The sequence below is a fragment of the Pseudorasbora parva genome, chromosome 14, assembly GCF_024679245.1.
Source record: "Pseudorasbora parva isolate DD20220531a chromosome 14, ASM2467924v1, whole genome shotgun sequence".
Lineage (NCBI taxonomy): Eukaryota > Metazoa > Chordata > Actinopteri > Cypriniformes > Gobionidae > Pseudorasbora > Pseudorasbora parva.
The window spans coordinates 7,218,426-7,242,119 of record NC_090185.1 but is presented as its reverse complement, the minus strand read 5'-3'; the positions used below and the strand labels follow the sequence as shown (position 1 = coordinate 7,242,119).

Sequence of the window (23,694 nt, the reverse complement as noted above, 5' to 3'; positions counted from 1 at the left end):
TAAAATAGCTAAAACTAAAACTTCCAAAAATATTCAGCTTTGATATTAATGAGTTTTTTGTGTTCATTGAGAACATGGTTGTTGTTCAATAATAAAATTAATCCTCAAAAATACAACTTGCCTAATAATTCTGCACTCCGTGTGTATATTATGTTATACAGAAAGAAAGTCATTAGGGTGAGCAGTAAATTTCCTTTACATATATTAGTTAAAATCAGTGCTTTTACTGTCTAATGCATTTCTGTGTGACAACTTAAATATTACTGTATTTGCAGTCAAATCAATAATATAGTATTTGTTTCTGACCTATTTTATTCATTAATTCGCTCCAATTTAAGGCACTTACTCCAGCAAAACATTCCTGGGTGAAGTCATTGACTGGATTTTTTTCTTCAGTCCAGCCTTGCTTTCCAGAGACTGAATGGAGTTTCCATTAAACATTTCAGGGTCAAACATACTCTCAACTGCTGGCGGATCTGCTTATTTCCATGACTCTTACTGTTGTTCATTTGTGTTTTTATCATCCGGTAATTTGTTTCCTTACTGATTGAGAAAGATCAGAGATGATCTTAACAGAATCGTGTGTGTCAACATTACTCCCACATCAGCAAAAACACACTTGTGCTGTTAAACTGAAATAAGTTTCTTATTAATCATAAAGTACTTTTTATATGTTATGGAAATAAAAAACATTTAGATTAACATTACTTAGATTATCTGGTAGTTGCAGTTTATAAACCACCAGAGGCCATATTCACAAAACCTTGTATCTTAGCACTAAGAGTTCTCCTAAATAGCAGTGAAAGAGTTTCCTCTAAACCCGGTCACAAAGCTGCTGAAACCAACTTTTACTACGGAATAGAGAGAGAAGTACGCCAAGAGAAAGGGTGGGGTTGCCATGGATGATGTCAACACACTTATTAACTACGGTATGTCCACAGTGATTGGCTGATGAGAGGGAGGAGTCTCAGTCAGTGTTTTAATATTGTAGAACAAGGTTTCATGCTGCCATATTCAAAAAAAGGGTTTCAAATATCAGTGAAGTGTCACTAATTAAACACTGCCACTGGTCAAAAGTTTTTGGACAGAAAGATTATTTTTTTCTACTCACCAAGGCAGCATTTATTTAATTAAAAATAAAATTATATTGTGAAATATTATTAAAATGTGTAATAGCAGTCTTCTATTTGAATATACTTTAAAGTGTAATTTATTCCTGTGATCAAAGCTAATTATCATTATTACTCTAGTCTTCAGTGTCACTGATCCTTCACGAATCATTCTGATGAGAATTTGCCGCTCAAGAAACATTTATGATTATTATTAGTGTGCAAAACTTTATTTTAAGGATTTTTGGATTCATGCCTTTGTTGTACGGTGTCCTCATACATGGACTGTTAAATCATTTAAAAATAAAACAATTTCGTAAAAAATGGATTTCAGGTTTAGCATCATATTAAAGTAATAACATATCTAACAAATGTTTTATGTAATTCATGCCTGATAGGGTTAATTTGTTGCCATGACAACATTCTAAACCCCAAAACACATTACACCATCGGTGTTTTCAGTAAACACAGCTGCCCAGTTATAGCGAGTGTTTTCTTCATCCCTCCTCCACTCTGACTCCGCCGGAGATCCTGACAGGAACTCTGGCTTTGGGCTAAATTTCACTCTGTGGACTCGTGAAACAACTTCAACAGGTAATCAGATATTATTGTCTTTTATTTATCTGTTTAATTATTTATTCAATGAATAATATTTATTATTTGGGGCATTTTTGCCTTTATGACTGAGTAAGAAGTGGGAGAGAAAAAGGTGAAGGTCCACAAATTGTGTTTGTGATTTGATCTTGACTACTCCTAACGTTTTACAGTTTTAAGAGCTAGTTTTAGTGCTAAAATGCTTTGTGAAATACTCTTAGAGCAAAAAAAAAATTCATAAAAACAAGCAGTGTTATAACATAACCCATTAAAAACTCAGTGTCTGCCCTATTACAAATTATTATTTTAAAATACCTAAAACCCCTTCATCACAAGGTTGAAATAAGACTAGAAAAATATTTAAACTGCCCTTATGTCTGCCAGTTTCTTTGCCTTAACTGCCTAATAGTCTTTCCAGCTCTTAAAGTGATAGTTCACCCTGAAATTAAAAATATTTTACTCCCCCTGCTGTTGTTCCAGTGCCCTCTATCCTTCTATCTTTTTCGAATCCTCAAAAGCAGATTTTTTTTTTTAAATACCAAGATGTTAGCAGTAACGATATTGACGATATCACGCTATCGCGGTGGTAAACGTGTCTCGATATCGTCGTGGTTGAGAGTTACAATAGGGCTTGGGCGTCATGACGTCATTACTTGCGTGGCGGCCATGTTGATGGCATCCTTTACTGCTACTCGGACTACTGCGCACTGTTTATAGACGTACCCTCTCTCAGTCGTGTGTCTTAATTTGATTATTTTGTCGTTATTTCAACTATGGTAAACCGTTGACGCATTTTGGGGTGTAACAGCGCAACACATAATCACCATGGGAAATGTCGAAAATGGATTAACTTTCCACCGCTTTCATGCTTGGAGGCGCAACCACGGACAAGAAGTAATAACAGTACGATGTGCAAAAAGCAAGAATTGTCACACAATCAGATGTTTTTTAGTGTTTATTTGCAAGTAGTGCAACCTGAGAACACAGAAATGTGGAATGCTTCAAGGTAAAAGGTTACAAATAACACAGAAAACGGAGTCCAAGTTGTTGCACTTTATGTAACGGAGTGCACTTTATATAACAATAACAAATACACGTTTTTTTTTAAATAAATTCTTTCAATACTATATAAGCAAATAAATAGGTATCTATAAAATAACAACAAAAGACACAGAAAATGGAGGAAGTGCAAATTATAAATATAGTAAACAATAACATTGCAATAACAAATAAAAACGGAGGCAGAGCAATTTCTTATATAATAATAATAATAATAATAATAATAATAATAATATACGTTTCGGTTAGACTTTATTTCGATAGTCCACTTTAAACATTCTACTAACTATGTACGTTTTCAACAGCATGTCAACTAACACTAATTAGAGTATTAACTGTACTGTTAGTAGACTGTAGGTTATGGTTATATGTGTTGGGGTTCGGGTTAGTAGAATAAGTTGAATTGTAGTTGCAAAGTTACTTATAGTCAGTAGAATGTCTGTTGGGGACCAACAAAATAAAGTTTTCGTCGTCGTCGGTGCTCCGCTCTTTCTTTGGAAATTCATGTGGATCCAAAACTTTAATAGTGCCGATTTTGTCTCTATAGCGGTCCCTGCCTTCCCTATTTAACGTATCCCGGTAAATTCCACATCCGTTTCGGGATTTTAACATGTTTTTTCTTTCTCCCAACTCTGCTTCTCCTCATTCGACTTGCTGTATGTTTACTTTCGCGAGGCCATCAACATGGCCGCAACGTCCCAGAATGCAACGCGGCGCCCAAGCCCTATATCAAAAGGACAGGTGTCCGTCAAAAAGCAAGAGGAGTAAACACATTCCCGCAGAACAAATCATTGTTAACTACATAGACCATGATCGTTAGCGACCCGGATCTATATTTAACATGGATAGACCTCTACCTGTCATGATAATATATAAAACTCCTGATAGGTTCATTTTGTTCTGTAAGTGTAACTATTTCGTTACCTTTTGGAGCTTGGAAGGATTCAGTTTGAGCAGATGTTTAATACCCTCAACATCTGTATCGTCAGAGCTCGGTTACCAGTATATTCAGCATCTGTCTCTTATTCGCGATCTCGAGCATATTCTCCAACTCATTTTCAACGTCTTACAAAATCAATATTTTGATCACTGACAGCTTCTTGACCACATCCATCATCAAGAGACACTGAGTAAAAGTAACATCCACATGGATAGCAGGACTCAAGGTTTCCCAGCAGAACATTGACTAAAGCATCACTCTGCTGGCTTGCCTTCTTCCCATAGTGCATCCTGGTGCCATGTGTTCCCCAGGGAAGCCACACACACACGCACCCGGCCATCCACGTGATGTAAAAGAAAACATGATTCATCAGACCAGACCACCTTCTTCCATTGCTCCGTGGTCCAGTTCTGATGCTCACGCGCCATCTATTGATAGAGACTGACCACTGCAGACCGGGAACAGCCCACAAGAGCTGCAATTTTGGAGATGCTCTGACCCAGTCGTCTAGCCGTCACAAATTGGCCCTTGTCAAACTCGCTCAAATCCTTACACTTGCCCATTTTTTCCTACTCTAACGCATCAACTTTGAGGACACCGAAGGACTTTGAAATCCAATGACACTTTAAAAACTGTAGCACACAGGTGTGCTCTTCCCAATATTATGAAAAATACCATTATATTGGAAGGATATTTGAAGGAAACTGTAAGATATGCTTTTAAGTATTTATAATATTTTAGAGTCAGGGAATTATTTACCTTGCCTCAAACTAGGCCTACATGAAAAATATATAAACATCCTAAAATATGTTTACCTAATAGGCAAAACTTCATATTAAATGCTACGTGGTCAGTGGAAAGATGCAAATACAATATGGTCAGTGCAAATACTGAATGATTTTTAGCAATGTGTGACGGGACATAGCAGGGGCGATTCTAGAATTTTAATTTTAGGGGGATTTTCCCCCCACTTTTTTTCTATGATCTACATACATATGTGCATATTAAGATGTTCTGAAGGCCAAAAAAAAAAAAAAAAAAATCAATAACAATAGCTTGAAAACCATGTCACTGGGCAGTAGATTATTTGTCTCTTATCTCCACATCTCTTAGTTTTTATCTTGCCCTGTCTCTTCCCCTCCTAACGCTGAGCTTTGACTGGTATAGTTGTTCTATTTTCGTCAGTGAAGAAAGTAAACATACATATTAACATATTTATACGTTTTATGAATTTTCTTAGACACATTAATTTACTGTTTATAAACATTTTAAGCTTATTAAATTAATTCACGATATGCACACATTCATTAATAATTGTATGCACAATACTGGCTGAAAAATAATTAAATTGACTGAAGGCTACACATGGAATTATATTAATTTACAACACATTCTTTATTAATCTTATGAAAACGGCTTTGTTTGCTAATATATTATTTATTGTTCAAATATTTTGCCTATGTTTTAAAAGTTAATCACATAGGTGGGCTGGGGCAGAAGTTAAAAATGAGTATTTTGACCACATCATCCTCGTTATGCATGTTGTCTTACTCCAAGCTGTATAGGCTGGAAAGCCTACTACCAATTCAGTATATTAGGTGATGTGCATCTCTGTAATGAGAAGGGGTGTGGTCTAATGACATCAACACCCTATATCAGGTGTGCATAATTATTAGGCAACTTCCTTTCCTTTGGCAAAATGGGTCAAAAGAAGGATTTGACAGGCTCAGAAAAGTCAAAAATAGTGAGATATATTGCAGAGGGATGCAGCAGTCCCTCTGCTTAAAATAGCCAAGCTTCTGAAGCGTGATCATCGAACAATCAAGCGTTTCATTCAAAATAGTCAACAGGGTCGCAAGAAGCGTGTGGAAAAACCAAGGCGCAAAATAACTGCCCGTGAACTGAGAAAAGTCAAGCGTGCAGCTGCCAAGATGCCACTTGCCACCAGTTTGGCCATATTTCAGAGCTGCAACATCACTGGAGTGCCCAAAAGCACAAGGTGTGCAATACTCAGAGACATGGCCAAGGTAAGAAAGGCAGAAAGTCGACCACCACTGAACAAGACACACAAGCTGAAACGCCAAGACTGGGCCAAGAAATATCTCAAGACTGACTTTTCTAAGGTTTCATGGACTGATGAAATGAGAGTGAGTCTTGATGGGCCAGATGGATGGGCCCGTGGCTGGATTGGTAAAGGGCAGAGAGCTCCAGTCCGACTCAGACGCCAGCAAGGTGGAGGTGGAGTACTGGTTTGGGCTGGTATCATCAAAGATGAGCTTGTGGGGCCTTTTCGGGTTGAGGATGGAGTCAAGCTCAACTCCCAGTCCTACTGCCAGTTTCTGGAAGACACCTTCAAGCAGTGGTACAGGAAGAAGTCTGCATCCTACAAGAAAAACATGATTTTCATGCAGGACAATGCTCCATCACACGCGTCCAAGTACTCCACAGCGTGGCTGGCAAGAAAGGGTATAAAAGAAGAAAATCTAATGATATGGCCTCCTTGTTCACCTGATCTGAACCCCATTGAGAACCTGTGGTCCATCATCAAATGTGCGATTTACAAGGAGGGAAAACAGTACACCTCTCTGAACAGTGTCTGGGAGGCTGTGGTTGCTGCTGCACGCAATGTTGATGGTGAACAGATCAAAACACTGACAGAATCCATGGATGGCAGGCTTTTGAGTGTCCTTGCAAAGAAAGGTGGCTATATTGGTCACTGGTTTGTTTTTGTTTGGTTTTTGAATGTCAGAAATGTATATTTGTGAATGTTGAGATGTTATATTGGTTTCACTGGTAAAAATAAATAATTGAAATGGGTATAAATTTGTTTTTTGTTAAGTTGCCTAATAATTATGCACAGTAATAGTCACCTGCACACACAGATATCCCCCTAAAATAGCTAAAACTAAAACTTCCAAAAATATTCAGCTTTGATATTTAATGAGTTTTTTGTGTTCATTGAGAACATGGTTGTTGTTCAATAATAAAATTAATCCTCAAAAATACAACTTGCCTAATAATTCTGCACTCCCTGCAGTAAAAGAACCGTTAAAATATTGTACCGTTCTGGCTTTTGCGAGTAAACGGATACTTTTGGGATAAAATCTACGGAAAGTTTTACTAAGGTCTCCGTGAAAGAGCTGCCAGCCGATGATTCAGTTTTTCTTGGAGTGTGGGATAATGCTCCGCTGCATCAAACAGACACACAATTAGGGCTACTATGACTGAGAGTGACAAACACTGAGATTGAGAGTGACACACACACTCATCAGATATATTGAAAAGTTAGTTTTGAATAAAAAGCTTTCAAATGTTTTTTCTCCCCATAATCCTTATTTCATTGTTACATTTTGCCCCCGGTGGATATCATAATGTGGGAAAATCTCCCCCCGGATATGTTACAACTAACCCAGACTAAGGGGTAAATTGTAACATTTCACTCCTCGTGTTTGAAACTAAACCATGCATTTTCTGTTTGTGATGCAAAGATAATAGTTATCTCACTTTCAGTCTAGCCTAATTTAAAAAAAATACATAAATGTGTAGATAACAAAGTAAATAGTCTACAGTTCATTAATTAGGCCTAGTTGTTTTTGTGAAGTTGTTGTTAGCCTATTAAATTAACCAAATTTCTAATGTATTAGTCTGAATTTACTGACGGATAGAACAGCCAGTCAGAATCTGCTTTACAGAGCGCGAACATTTGACAAAACTAGAGCACACTATGATATGTAATAAGTATAATAAGAACGATATGTGTGGTGGACCATGTAGTGAAGTATAATGTTGTTTGTGAGTGTGACCACTAGAGGGCCCGCTTGTACAACAGGTGGCTGCATCTCTAATGAGTCTGACGGTCTGTGCTTTGTGGCAGATCCAGCTTGTGTGTTCCCGTGGAAACATCTGTTAATAAAGACACGTCAGTTGTACAAGTATCTCTCCGACGAGAGGACGTCGCAGGGAAGGAACTCATGCGGCATTTTCTTCTTCTATCCAGCGTGGTAACTTTGGGAACTCCGCACATAGGAGGTGGTTCGGAGCGCGATTGCAACTTTTGAACTCAGACGGTAAAGTCAAATAAAACTACTCACAGTGAATGTAAATTGGACAATGGCTGAGACATCTGGTGGATCTTTCACATCATTAAGCCTAGACTATATACTTGATGAAGGATATGTTTGTGGGAAGAGGTTGTTAACTACAACAAGCTGAATGTACGACAAAGATCAGAGAGTGAAGGGGATTCCATAGAATCAGTAGTTGTGGCGAAAAAGACCAAAACGGAGGGTAACAGGCCCTTGAGGCCTCAGGTCGACGTTTGGAAAGTTATTTTGGTGTTTGATCAAAAGGGTGGACCACATCTGCATCCAATACATATCACGAAAGCAATAGAGAAGGAAATAGGCAAGATTAAACACGCGCGGTTCATGGGGAATGGGAGGATAATGATCTTTGCAAATTCCAAAGAACAACAAAGTAATATTCTCAAGAAAACCACACTTAACAACCTCAAAGTAACAAAACATATTCCGGGTGCTGCATCTAAGGTCAGAGGAGTAATATCTGGAATCCCAACTTCAGTTTCAATAGAGGAGATCATGGAATGTTTAAAAGATTATGATTTAGTTCAAGCTAAGCAACTGACAAAAGGTAAAGATAAAATAGAAAGTCTATCTATTCTATTAAACTTTAAGAAAGAACTACCCAGTAGGGTTCAAATGGGATACATGTCATACTCAGTGAGAGAATATATCCCGCCACCGCTAAGATGTTTTAAGTGCCAACGGTATGGTCATGCTGCTAGCCAATGTAGAGGAAAAATTAGATGTGCAAAATGTGGAGGAGAACATGAGTATGGCAAATGTGAGGAAGATGCAGTGTTAAAATGCTGTAATTGTGGTGGAAATCATAGTGCAGCTCGAGAAGCACCAGAGCAATCACGGGAAACAAGTGTTAGCAACTCAATAAGCAGAGTAAATCACAGGAGCCAACCTAATGAGAGAATCCAACAAGTTAGTAGACCTAGACCTAATTCTCAACAGTCAGAGTGCTGTGAATTCCAAAAGAAAATGTCAGAGGAAACATTGTTGGTCAAGAAAAATGATTTCCTTGCCTTCATTTGTGCAGTGATTAATAAAGCAACTGAACTTCCTCAGGGAAGTAATAAGGTTAAAGCAATTGTGGATATAGCAAATGACTTTTTAGGATTTAGGTTACAAGCTAGTAAAATTCAAGAGATACTGATTAGTAAAATATGAGGGTCAAAATAGTGATTAAAAGCATTATGGTACTTTTCATTCTTCAATAGAATGCCAGAAGTTTAATTTCTAATGGGCAAGAATTTAAGCGATATATACATAATCTGAAAGGAAAACCTGAGGTCATATGCATTCAAGAAACATGGTTAAAATCAGACATTCATTTTGTATTGAAAGGGTATAATTGCATTAGATGTGATGAGAAAAAGGCAGAGGAGGAGGGTGTATGACATTTATTAAATTAGGAATACCGTATAGGTCTATTAATACTAAGGATCATGAATGTGTGGTAACTGAAATATTTAATAAAGGTAGTGGTAATTTTACTATCTATCGTGGCTCGATTAGTCGAGACTGTTTTCCAAGATGGCGCCTGTCCGTGAACGCGTAAGGCACTGTGTTTACAACGTATCTTCTTATTAAACTGTTTGTACTCTTACAAAGTTCTCAATGCTTCGGTTTGCATGTAGTGACCCTCATTATGCTGCCGTGTTAGTGTGAGGCTATGTTGAGCCTTGTTAGTGGTATTAACTAGCGATTTAATGTTACTACCCTGTGCCCCATAGACTAGTGTTATAAGCTAATCTGTTTTTAGAGATAAAACTCTTTACATTCGATTTTCATGAAAACGCATCCCAGAGAACGATCTACTCGGTAACCATCTGTTAATTACCCCTAGGTTCATTTCTCACCGGAGTTGTCCTTTAAGTACATAGGAGTATGGTTGGATGCCAAACTTACATGGAAATATCACATTGAATATATTGAAACAAAGTGTAAAAAGGTAATTAACCTTATGAGAATGGTCACAGGACATAATTGGGGAGCTGATAGGCTGTCTTTGATTAATATATATATAAATCATTGATAAGATCAAATATTGATTATGGCTGTATAATATATAGCTCGGCTTGTAAGACATCACTCAAGAAATTCGAAAGAATGCAGTTTAAGGCATTGAGGATTGCCCTTGGTGCTTTTAAAACAACTCCTACAAGTGCTTTATTAGTTGAATCTAAAGAAACCCCTATTAATTTAAGGTATGAGAAATTGTCACTTACGTATTGGGTGAGGTTAAAAGGAAGTTTCAACAACCCAGCTCTGACAGTGATTAATGATTGTTGGGAATATTCTAAAAAGTCCAATGGGTTTGGTTGGAATATAAACAATTTAGTGAATCATTATGGATTAAAAGAGTTGAAATATGGCCCAGTATTAGCTTTAAGTTGTGTTCCCCCATGGCTGCTTCCTGTTCCAGAGGTAAATATTGAATTATTAGTGGACAAAGGTGAGCATCAAAATAAGCAAAGATATACTGAAGCATGCCTAAGTTATTTAAATAATACATACTATGGATATTTGAAAATATTTACAGATGGTTCTAAAGAACCCAAAGGTCACTGTGGTATTGGTATTTATATTCCAGAATTTGAAAAAAGATATGGGTATAGAGTGAGTGACCATTTATCAATATATTCAATAGAGATGACTGCAATAATAACAGTACAATAACAATATGTACTGACTCTATGGCAGTACTACAAAGTTTTATAACAGATAAAGCAATATGTGAAGATTTAGTATTAGAGGTTAAGCATCTTCTTTTAAATCTTAAAAGCCTTGGACTAGCGGTACAGTTTTGTTGGATTCCAGGTCATTATGGAATCAATGGCAATGAAATAGCTGACAAATTAGCTAAAAAAGCTCTGGAATTAGATCAAGTAGAAATTCATTTTCTGTTAATTTTGTCTTCAGGTGTTTTTGTTGATGCAGATGAAGTCTGATCAGTGTCTGTGATGGAGGATCAGCATCAGCAGCAAATCATCAGGAGCTTCAGTGTTTCTGTCACCAGTGAGTATCACTTCCCAGCAACTAATAGCCGTCATTTCACAGTCTATAGACCTGATATAGTCCAGCTATGAGTAGACCACTTTTAGCCAAAAGAATCTTGAATTTGGTTACATCTAATTTTTGTCCAAATAACTTGTGAGATGTATGATATTCCATCATGTAAGCAAAGTTAACAGTGATTACAAGGTGTTTGGTATCATTTCTTTAACATGATATGTGCATAGGCCGTGTTTAGCCACGGTTTAGCTCCTATACAGACCGGCTATTCGTAGCCCACTTTTAGTCAAAAGACTAAACTGATTAATTTTAGTTTTTGGCAATGTAGCACATGATATGGTTAATATTACATCATGTTCGCAATGTCAATAATATCTGCAAGATGTGCCATTTTATGTCATGGTCTATCTATAGCCACGGTTTAGCTCTGAATTGGACGGGCTGTGTGTAGTCTGCTTTTAGCCCACCCATTTGTAAACATTTGAATTAGCTTTAGCTTTGCTGTCCCGCATAACATTCACTTAAAATCTAAGACAGTCAAAGAAAATCGTAAGCTAGATATATTTGAAAGAAATAAAAAAATAATACAATTCTCAACCGCTAGGTGGCGACTGTAGCCTGTACTACTGGCAACGGCAGATATCGCGAAAAACATTTCTGTCGGTTGGTGATTTTTATTTTATTTATTTTTTACACAAGAGGAGGAGGAGGAGAACGGAGAACAACAACGGGCAACAGCAAACGTTAAAGGACATGATTTGGCCTTGTAAGTATCTGTGTTTTCGTTTTGACATATGCTCATTATATACATTATTTGTTATTGTGTATGAACGGTGAGATTTTAGCTAAGTAATATTGTAGAATAAAGCCATGTGGTTAGCATGCTACATGTACACCTTCAAGGGGATAAACAAGAAACATGTGCAAGCTATTATAATTGGTCATGAAAGCCGCAAATATCCTTTTACTCTTTGGATCAATATATGAAAATATGGGTGCGTTCACACTTGTAGTTCGGTTAGTTTGGTTCGTTTGGTCCGGACCAAAAAACAAAAACAAACATAATAGTCCTGGTCCGCTTAGCGTTCACACGGGCAATTTTAACAGCGAACCTAAAGTTACCGAACCAAAGGCACAGGGAGACGCTCACAACCTGTTGGTCGGCTTATATGACGTAGGAGCTCGTTTACCGAACATGCAAAACAATGCTGTGTGCGGATTACACGCGCGGGCATTTTATGCGTGTACATGGTATTATTTTTTTACCAGAGAACTCATGAAGAGCTCATGAAATGTTCAAAACAACGCTGTGTGCTGGATTAAACGCGATCATTTTATGCGTGTACATGTGGCATTATTTTTACCAGCTGAGAACTCATGAAGAGCTCATAAAATGTTCAAAACATTCAAAACCGCAGCAGGATTTCCTCCGTTGTGCAGAACAGAGACGGCCGTTCTGTCGTCTGTACCTGCTAATAATGGGCAACACAGGAACTTTGATGAGAAGAGCCAGGTTTGCTTTTTGTGTGTTTTTTCTAGCATTTTTGAAACATGCTCGTCTGACCAAATATTGATGAGGCTCTTCCTCGTTGCTCCACGTTTGCCCTTTAATGTTAAAGTTACTCATTTTGGATACACCGATCTTTCCGCGTCGTCAAATCAGCTGACTATGCGTCGCATCTTGTGACATTACGTCCGGTTTTTGGTCCGTTTACATGTTTTTGGTCCGTGTTGCGTTCATATATCAATCGAACCGCACCAGAGTTCGTTTGGAAGCGGACCGAGACTCATCTTTTTAGCGGTCTCGGTCCGCTTGTTTAGTGCGCACCAGGGTTCGGATGGCAGCGTTCACATATGTTCAAATGAACCGTACTAACCGAGCAACCGCACCAGGGTTCGTTTTAATCGAACCAAACATGACAAGTGTGAACGCACCCTAAGAGTCTTTGAATTGGAAAGGCAAATTTGAATTGCACATTTCACCAAGCCAAAAGTGCTTTTCATAAAACATAAAAGCAACATTGGGGAATTTAAAAAGTCAAATATAAGAAGACATTGTTCTATAAAAAAACAAACAAAAATAAAAAAAAATGAAAAACAGGAGAGTAAAACTTACAGTGCAGTGTAAGATCTGTATCATCATTCCTTTCCAGTTAATAAAAGGCAGTGGCAAACATTAAACCCTGATTTAAAATAAATGAAGAGTTGCCGGAGGACTGCAGGTTTTCTTTGAGTTTGTTCAAGATATGTTATGTATAAAAACTGAATTCTGCTTCTCCATGTTTAGTTTTGACTCGGGGGACAGAAAGCAGACCTGACCCAGATGACCGGAGAGGATGGTTCATAATGCGGCAGAAGATCAGAAATTCACTTTGGCCTTAAACCATTCAATGCTTTCCCAATCATCTAACTCATTGTTCTAATGCAACATAATGGCTAAAACATCTTTTAAACCCCCAAATTTGTCATTTAATTCTGTCATTTACTCGCCTTCAAGTTGTTTCTTTTCGTCTGTTGAACACAAAAGAAGATATTTTGAAGAACCTGGGTAATCAAAAGCTTTATGGGCCGCATTGACTTCCATTGTATTTATTTTCCTACAATGAAAGTCAGTGGCTACCATCAAATGTCTGGTTACCAACATTCTTCAAAATATATATTTTTGTGTGTTTAACGCAAGAATAGAAGAAAGAAACCCGTACAGGTTTGGAACAACTTGAGGTTGAGTAAATGATGACTATCTCTTTAAACATGTCACATACATGTATCTTAACCTTTTATAGCCCAGCTTTAGTGCGCATCCAAGCAAAAGAGAATGACTTCATCACAATTACTGTAAATAAAGTAAACAATTATGATGTCAGCGATGCTTTTCTTGTGCAATGTTGTGTTTCTTATTTGGCAGATGCCATGATGACCGACTTCCCAGCGGCAACAGAATTTGAGTTATATTTAATTTTATATATATATATATATTACGTTGTTAATATTCCATATTTCTTATCCTAATTTTATATTTAATTTTATTTTTAACATTTTATTAAAAATGATAAAGATCATTTTTATGATCTTTTTGTATTATCTTTTTCTAAATAAAACCTTTCTATTTGATGTGTTTGGATGGATTGTTATTTTTTAGAACCTGTTATATTTGAGTGAAAAGAATCCTTTAGCTATTTTGTAGATATTAAATGTATAGATTAGTCATGTGTTAGCCGTCTATTTGATGACTAGTCTATCCTTGGGCTATGGTTAGACGTCTATTATATTTTCACTGACAGCCCAAATTTAGCCTTGTTTTAGCCTAGACCCATATTTGCTGTCTATTAGACGTATAGATGTAGCCATTCAATAGCCGTCTAATCTTGGGCTACGATTAGACGTCTATTAGATTTTCACTGACAGTCCAAGTTTAGCCTTGATTTAGCCTAGACGTCTGGGCTGTGTTTAGACGGTTATTAAACGCAAAATTGCTTGCTGGGTTGAGAGGGGCACTTTTGATTAATTTTCAAAAAGGGCAGGGGCTCAAACCCCCAAAGCCCTCCCCTCTGCAGTGCACCTAGTGTGTTTAATGTGTCCATGGTCCTCCTGACTCCTGTCACAAAATGCGGCGAAATCTCCGACAGGGCTTTAATAGTCTAACGTTACAGTGAATGAGCCGAAACGAACGCACAGGCCATAGTGTGACATCCGTTAACCATAGTGTAAACATAGATGACGTCACAGGTTTTTCTGTAAAAGAAAGAACGTAGCCTGGTTTTTATGTAGGCCTAGGCAATTTATATATTTATAATAGTTACTTTTGTAGTTGTTTGAAGAGTAAAAATAGAAATTGGTCGGTCTTAATGCAAATTTACTACCGGCAAGTTGGTCGGATTAAAAGGAAAAATAAAAATAAAAAATTTGAGTCGGCCCTAAATTGACAGGGTCGGTCGGGTCATGGTGTCATGACAAATCCTGTCCCCCTGTGAAATCGTGTCCGCAAGGACCCCCAGAGCGATTCTATTGGCTGAAAGAAATTTTAATAGGTAATCTGTTCAGAGCCGGATTACAATTCTTACACAATCGCGTTTTGATTTATGCTGTTTAAATTGTGTTAAAATAGTCTTTAATGTCCTGCAAAGCATATGTTTCATATATAAGTATACTAACTATGACTCCATGTTTGGGCCATGATCTTTTTGAAGGAGTCGTTTCCTATGACCTGGCATTGTATATTTATCATCTGGTGAAACAAGAAAAACAGTTCACATATGCTCAACTGAATAGATCCATAACCCAATTTAAATACTTAGGAAATGATGGTCTCAACAAACCTTGTGAGGTTAAGGCTGATGGTAAAAGGCTTTGTGGCTCTGCAGCACAGAACTGGTGTATGCTGCGACTATTGCCATTGTGAGTTGGCAGCAGGATTAAGAGTCCAATGGATAGTCAAGTCTGGCAGCTTTGTCTTCAACTAAAGGAGATGGTCGAGCTCATTTGTGCACCCAAAATCCACCACAATCAGGTTGCTTACCTGAAGACAATCACTGAAGAGTATATCCATTTGAGATGCACCCTCTTCCCTAACCATCCACTGAAGCCAAAACATCACTATTTACTTCACTACAGTGACCTCATTCTGCACTTTGGACCTCTTATTCGTTTGTGGACCCTCAGATTTGAGAGTAAACATTCATATTTTAAGGAATGTGCCAGAAAACTCCACAACTTTGTTCACCTATGCAAAACCCTGGCAGAAAGGCACCAGTTGCTTCAAGCCTACCTTTGTAGTGGCTCAGTGTTTCCCCCTACAGTTCAAGCTGTTGGTGAAGTCAATGAATATGATGAGCAGCTTTATTGTGGTCGTGTTCAAGAGGCTGTAAGGGCAGCTGGTTTTTCAAAAGAAACCATGTCTGAAGTGTCAGCAGTGGTGTACAAAGGGACAAAGTACAGAAAAGGGTTTGTTGTTGCATTGAACGCCAAAGATCAGGACTTAATTTTTGGAAAAATATCAATGATTTTCATCAGCCATACACAAGTGCACTTTGTTGTTGACATGCTTCAGTCAGTGCTTTTGAGCGATCTTGGGCTGCATTGCCAAGGAAATTCAGAAGAAAGATTCCTGTGTGTTCATGCTGACAGTTTGTGTGATTACTACCCTCTTCCAGTATATCAAGCTTCAGGACTAAATGTTGTCTCCCTGCATCATGCAATATTTTTTGTATAAATCACTACAGAAATGGATACTGAAAGCTTACAGTGTGAAATTAAAAAGGCATTGCCTGAACTGGAGGATGAGATGCTGAGGACACTTGTTGCACATCTGATAGATGTTATTGGTGTCAGAAAAAGAGAAGACCTTATATTTGTTGGATCCGGGGACATTACTCCTTTTCTGACTCCAATACAGACCCGAAAACTCATCCATGCTTTTAAAAATGGTAAGTGCATACTATCAATCTTACTCACAGAAGAATGTCTTTAAACAGATAGTTAACCCCCATATACCCCCCCACCCCCGTATCCCCACATCCCATATCCCTATACTCCCCACCCCCGTATACCCGTACGTATACCCATATCCCCATATCCCCAGCCCACCCCCAGTGTCATCATTTACTAACCCTAAAGTGTTTCCAAACATATATAAATGTCATTCTTTACATGCTCTGGAAGTCAATGGGGACCAGCAACTGTTTGGTTGCCCACATTCTTCAAAATATCATCCTTTATGTTCAACAGAAAAAATATTAATATACATTTGGAACAACTTAAGGGTGAGTAAATGATGGCGGATTTTTATTTTATTTTTTGGGTGTAGGCTACTATAAATACTTTAAATAGTTAGTTCACCCCAAAATGAGAAATTGTGTCATCATTTACTCACTGTCATGGGATCAACCAGCGCCATTAGCGTACTTCAGCACTTCAGCTCCACCCACTCATTCTCAGGCCACATCAACATGAAGCCAGAGTTTTCCCTATTCAGTCTTTTTTTGTCTTTTTCTAAAAAAAAGAATTCCGTAAACAGTCGTCTTCAAATATGTGTTGATGAAACGCTGATGCGATACAAACTTTTTTATGAATACAGCTAAATGCGTCTCCGTGTGTACAGGCTCTATCACCAGAATACTAACCTGCCTGAACCTACCTACATAATAGTAACTTACCTGACTACTTACCTTCCTATGCCTTCCTTCATCATCCTCTTCCAGAGACTTGTTTCCTCAGTTATCTTCATCATGCTTGTCTTCAATACTGCAAGAAGAAAGACTCGTCAGTTGAGCGTGACTGTCATTTGAACTGCTTATTCTCATCACTCGCCTGTGTGAAGATCTTCCAGATCACCACCAACATTTAATAAATAATAGCACCCAGTCATGATCACGCTCATTTGACTGCTTTAATAGTGAGAAACCCCTATAAAACATCTATTATACACAATACCATACTGTTCTGTCGGACCACTATACCTTGATCCACGATCAACTCTATCACCTTTGAACTGCAATGCTTCCTAAGGTACACCAACTTTTATAAAAAAGTGCATCGCCAGCTTCAGCCTGATTGCTTCTTCCGTTACATAACTGACTGGATTGAGCTAAAGTCATCTCTCATCATCGCAAATTGGAATATCTCCAAAATACACTCTATCTAAAAAACAAAGCCCACTGGGCTTGGCAAAGATTAAGGCAGTGTCATCATTCTCCAGACTTACTTCAACTGTCTTCTGAAGTCATTCTCCAGGGACATGACCCAGGACATCCAACACTTAGTTCGAAGATGTCCTCTGTCTCCCATCTCCAAAACACACAGAAAGCTACCGGAAGGCAAGCTCCATCCTCGAACCATTCCTCACTGTCCCCAGTCTCACCTGGGAATAGACTTTGCTACCCACCTACCTCCATCAGACGAAAACATCTGCATCCTAGTAGTTGTTGACCGCTTCTCCAAAGCCTGCAAACTCATCCCATTCAAAGGTCTATCCACTGCCAGGGAAACAGCTGAGGCCTTTTTCCAAAACATCTACCTTAACTTCCGGTTACCAAAAGATATTTTCTCGGATAGAGGCTCACAATTCACCATTCATGTCTGGAAACCCTTCTTTCATCTTCTTGAAGTATCTGTGAGCTTGTCTTCTGGCAATCAACCCCAGACCAAACTGAATGCAAGATTCAAGAAATTGGACGTTTCCTGTGGTCATACTGCCACCATCATCAACAACACAGTTGGAACCCCTTCCTAACGAGTATGCACAGAACTCTCTTTGTCAGGACTCACCCCTTCCGGTGCATACTCAACAACCAACCACACGTTTTCATGGTCAGGTGAGCTATCCAAGGTTCCAGCTGTCAACCACTGGTTTCAGTAGAGCAAGAAGGAGTGGGCCTTAGGCCGTGTGTCCACCAAAGCGTTTTTAGCCAGCTGCCAATGCTAAAATCACTGATGTGACCTACCACTTACAACTGACCTCCACAGTGCAGAATATCACCCAGAAAATCGTTTCCTTGGACCAGTTATCTTCATTATGCTTGTGTTCAACTCCTGCGGTCTCTTTCGCTGAACTCCTGCAGTCTCCTTCATCAAACTTGTGCAGCTTCCTTCGTCGCTCTCGTGGTAACAAAGCCCTATGTACTTAACTGGATATTTCCTGTGTGCTTCAGGATATCTTCAGTGTGGAATGCTCCCATTCATCTGCAACATAGAACCTGTTCTGAATCCAGCCTCATCATCTCAAAAACACTCAAAGTATCAGGCATTTACTGTATAATCTACTTATATAGAATTTTCATTTTGGGGTGAATTAATTCTTTAATTAAAGCCTAATTTAATTAACTTCATTTTAAGAGGTATGATTACCCCAAGCATTGTGAACTTTCTGAAATATAACTGCAGTAGGGCTCTGGCCAGTTGATGGAACTGTCAGTAGAAAAAAATCGAGGCAGTAGAAAAAAATCCTTAGCGTTGAGCCCTGCTGCAATTTATTAAAGTGTGAATATTTAATCTGTGCATGTGTAATTCATCTGGAACTCTTTTTTGAAGCAGATGGGGAAGTGGCCTCAACTTCTTCAGAGGGTCAGGAACCTACTGTTTCGCTCCCTGTACTTCTCCTGCCAGAAGGATTTTCACCCGGTCCCACACAAATTTCCCTACAAACTTCCTCAAACCAAAACAAGTCCTGGATCAGCAGCTTTCAAGTACCATGGGACAAAATGCCGGCACGACTGTTACAGGCTGTGGAAAAAAGTTGCTTGGCTCACCCAGAGGACAGAAGGGTACTGATTAGAGTTGTTGTTGACGCAATGCAAGCACACTGCAAAAATCCCAGTAAAGCTGCCTGTACAGAAGTGGCCAGAGTAATAGTATGTAAGTACCCTGGGACCTTTGCTGATAAGACTGGAGAAGGTGAGTAGCTGGGGTGTGGTTACTATTCACTGTTCAGACAGCTTAAAACTAGAGTTGAGCATGTAAATAGAGACAATGTCAGTCATCGAATCCGACAGCCTAGGAAAAGGCCCACTGATGACAACAGTGGTGATGACGCTGCCATCAAAAGAAGCAGAACAGATGTGGACTGTTATGGATGTAAAGAATGGCAACCAAATAATCTTCCACCTGGAGAAACAGCAGAGTCATTGGAAGACAAGAGAAAGATCTTGATAACTGTCTTCAAGTCAGAAGGGCCTGCTATTGAGAAATTTGATGTTGAAAATAATATGGAATTGACCTATATTTATCAGAGGCACATGATAAACACTTGGCCCCCTCCCAGTCTGTGTGAAGTTGAGGAGCAGTGGCCGTTTCTCTTCACAAAAAGAGGTCTCTGCAGTCATTTCAACATGCTCACTGGCATTGATATCGACACACGCCTCCATGAAGCTTTCCTCACCAAGGGCAGGAGGATTGTGAACTTTTTCATGAATCAGAGGCTGAAATGGAACCAGGACATCCAGGCTTTGCTACGAGAGATGGAACATGAGAGCATAAACAACCTTCAACCTATTGCTGCCATTCTTCTTTTAATGAAATACTTTTTTTTCATTTCAAGTTTCTTCATCTTGACAGACGTAAAAGTTCTTTCTTTACATTTTTATACCTTCACTCTAGTTGAGCACACACAAGTTGAAATCTCAATTTTTTTTTTCTTAAATAGAAATTATTTCCAATATCTGAGAGACTTTTATTATTATATTTTTTTTTAAAAATTCAGCCTACCTCGACTAAGTTGTCGCTTGAGCAGGAGGTGACGTTGCCTACCACACCACGGGTGATCATGCTAGGTATAAGAAATGGGTGTTGAGACAGAACATAATGTTCTTACAGCTGCAGAACATTATAGCAGTTAATTTGAATTAAAAAAAATTACATTACATCAGAGATGAGCTAAAGCTGCCTTTGTTTTAGGGAGTAGTCTGATGTCTGCAACCCACTGGATGGTCAGCATTGAGGGGAAGGTCTGCTATGAATTGAACCAGCTGCATGACTTCGCCTGTGCGTTCGCCATCTTTTTCAGCTCCTTTTATGCATTCAATCTGGAGTATCAAGAGTCAGCATCCACTACGCTGGAGATGGTACAGAGGTGAGTAATTCACCACATAAACCCCAAAATAAAAATACTATCATGTATTCACACCCTCTATCTATATATATATATATATATATATATATGTATATGTATGTATGTGAGATTATGTATATTGAGGAAAATAAAGGGTTACTTTTAAAGATGGGTACTGTATGTGAAATTTAAAAACTGTGATTTTTTTTTTTAAGATTCTTGGTAAGGATCAACCCGGAAGAGGGCACCAAGTGCACGGCCAAAGTTGGCACAAGTCGCAAGACAGGAGGTGTTGTCCAGAGAAAGGTGACAGCCATCAGCTCCCTGGTAACAACATTTCTCCAGAGGCTCACCGAATTTGAGTGGAAAACTTCAAATTAGGTAAGCTTTCTTATGCAGGTCTGGACTGGCCACAGTGCCGTTTCTAGGCATAGGCAAACTAGGCGGTCGCCTAGGGCGCCAACAGCTGGGGGGCGCCAGTGAGCCCCCGCCCCAACAAGATTTTTTAGTTATTTCATATATATTTTATTACTAATATTTCGTACTTTTGCTATTTCGAAGCATTAGTTGCGATTATTGGAGTGAAGTTGCCATGGTGATAGTGGCTTCGTCATCCGTGCTTTAGTTTCATCATCATGAAAAGGTCAAAGCCATCAGGGGCTCAGTATCGTAAAAAGAAAAAAGAGGAAATATAAAAAAGAAAGCAAAATATACAGGTATGTTAGCCTACTTATTGGTTACTTGTTCTCTACTAAGCTGGTCGCTCTATCATGACGTTGAGCAAAACATTACACTGAATATTAGTACTGGACGGACCACATGCCATGCTCATTTATTACAGCTGCAGAACATTAAAGCAGTTAATTTGAATTTAAAAAAAAACATTACATCAGAGATAGCCGGGGGGTGCACAAGATATGAATCTTGCCTAGGGTGCCAGAAAGGTTAGAAACGGCCCTGACTGGCCACCACAATCAGTAAGACACCAACCTCCAGTACACAATCCACAGTTCCATGAATATTTGTCCCTACTGTACTCAGGGTGTCTGCTGATCCTTAAAAAGTCTTAATTAAAAAAATAAGGCCTTAGTTAGTCTTAAAATGTCGTAAAGGGTTAGTTCATCCATGACTCATATCTGGCTCGCGTGAGCATCGATGGTTTGTTGAAAATAAATAAAACAGACAGACAGAGTTAAGCTATTGTACGTTTCTGTCGATGGACGGATGCATTCTGGCTTCCCCTAAACTTTGTTCAATGTGAGTGCCGTATGCTCTATATGACCACTGACCAGTCATTTTACACTGTTATTACCCGGGTGGGAGTTGATAGCTCGCAAGTGCAGGTGACATGTATTATTACATGTGTGGCGCTACCAAATCAGGTGCTGGTGCTACAATCTGTAAAACTGTAGCTGTGTGAGTGTGATGTTACGTCCAAGGATGTATTTGTTTTGATGTCTTTATTATTTTATTTCCCTTTCTCCCTATTTCTCTCTCTCTCTTTATCCCATAAGCAGGAAGTAATGGCTGCCACATGACTCCAATTATCAGGTGTTATCTGCTGTGATTGGAAGAGGAGAGGAGCAAAAGCAGCAGAAATTATTAGTCATTATTTGTTTGTATACTTTTGTTTTATTGTTCTTTACACATTTATATTGTTAATTATTTGGGAAGGTAGTGGGTACCATTTACTTTTGATCTTGTTTTCTCCTGTTTTAGCTTAAGTGTAGCGTGTGAGTAAGTGTATTTTTTATTGTTCTTTTCTTTTGTAACTTAGTTAGTTTCTTCTTACGAGTTTGAGGGTTTATATTTAAAAGTGTGTTTATGTTTAAAATAAAATAACTTGTTTTTTTGACATTGATTGGATTTTGGTCTTTTGTAAAAGGGTTGAAAATCTGAAATAATTTTAGTGAAAGCACTACTTTTCAAAATTTTGGGGTCAGCAATTTTTTTTTTTTTTTTTTTTTTTGTAATGCTACAAAAGTTTTCTATTTCAGGTTTAAGTTTAAAGGGCCATAAAATTACTCAGTGTAGCTTTAATATGGTTGTACATTCAGGCAATTAATAGAGCTGCCAAACTAGGATGTGTAATAAAGCTATACTATTTAAACAGTCTACTGGGAATAACTGCTGTTGCACCTCGTCTGTCCATGAACAAATTTAGATTAAATAAACACATGACTATTTCTCATACATTTTCTCTGTTTTGTTTTAGATCAACCATCAGTTGTTTACCAGTATGGAGGGCAGCCAAGACCAACTGGGATATTTTGTTGATGCTTTTTGTTGTGCATTGTCATTGATTGTGAGAGTGAATAAAAAAATACACTGATGTACAAGGACTCAAGTCACTTATTTTGGAATTTAGTAAACTCAGTAGCATTCATGTAAAATAAAAATAAAACTGAATAAAAACTCTGAAATAAATTACAGTAAAATTACTGTAATATTATTATACTGTAAAAATAAGTTGTGGTAAGGGTATTATACTGTAAAATTAAATTGCGGTAAGGGTGTCATACTGTAAAATTAAATTGCGGTAAGACCATCATACTGTAAAATATATTTACAAGTAAGCTACTGTAAAGGGGCAATTACAGTAACTTACTGGCAATAGTGCTGCCAGTAAGTTACCGCAAAAATACAATAAAATGTCTAACAGTGAGTATATAACTGAAGCTTTAAGTGCTAATATAAGTATATAATTCAGAACATGTTTTTGCTCCCATTATAGCAATCAATTACATATTTCAAATAAATGTTTTGCGTGTGTACTTAGTATGGCAATGAATTCATAGTTTATTAGTTTATTATTTAGTTATTTTTAAACAGTTGATTGTCCAGAACCATGTATAACAACTTTTGATCAGGCATTTAAAACCGCTACCAGCGGACACGATTTCACAGGGGGACAGGATTTGTCATGACACGGCAAACAAGAATATTTTATAGGATGGCCTAATCAATCCCGGGACGTGGTTGCTTTCACACAGAAGGCGACCCGGCAATGTTTTCCGGGAATATTGTGGGTCCGACGTGCAGTGTGAAAGGGGCTTTAGTGAAGTGAAGAATCAGATCGAGCCGGTAAGGGCAGAGATAGGGGATCACCAGTGTTGCCACAGTTACTTTGAAAATGTAATCTGATTACTGATTACTCCTTTAAAAAGTAACTTAGTTACTTTATACATTACTAGATTTTAAAAGTAACTAAGTAATTGTAATGAATGTTCGTGGGGGTGTGAAGGAAGAAGACGGGGTCGGCTTTGACTAGGACTCGCTCTCTTTATTCAGTCTTGTTCAAAAACAAATAAAGGTCACACATATGTGTGTGTGTGTGCAAAACTC

General features: G+C 38.2%; 1 long non-coding RNA gene and 1 pseudogene across 1 annotated transcript; both read left to right on the top strand.

Annotated features, from left to right (window-relative positions):
• Positions 1–1,632: 1,632 nt before the first annotated feature.
• Positions 1,633–13,746, top strand: LOC137039400 (uncharacterized). Its single transcript, XR_010897634.1, has 5 exons — positions 1,633–1,703; positions 7,577–7,769; positions 10,716–10,811; positions 11,508–11,574; positions 13,096–13,746. It is a non-coding gene; the product is annotated as an uncharacterized lncRNA (long non-coding RNA).
• A 2,283-nt stretch (positions 13,747–16,029) lies between these two features.
• LOC137039687 (uncharacterized) lies at positions 16,030–22,176 on the top strand (annotated as a pseudogene).
• The last annotated feature ends 1,518 nt before the right edge of the window (positions 22,177–23,694 follow it).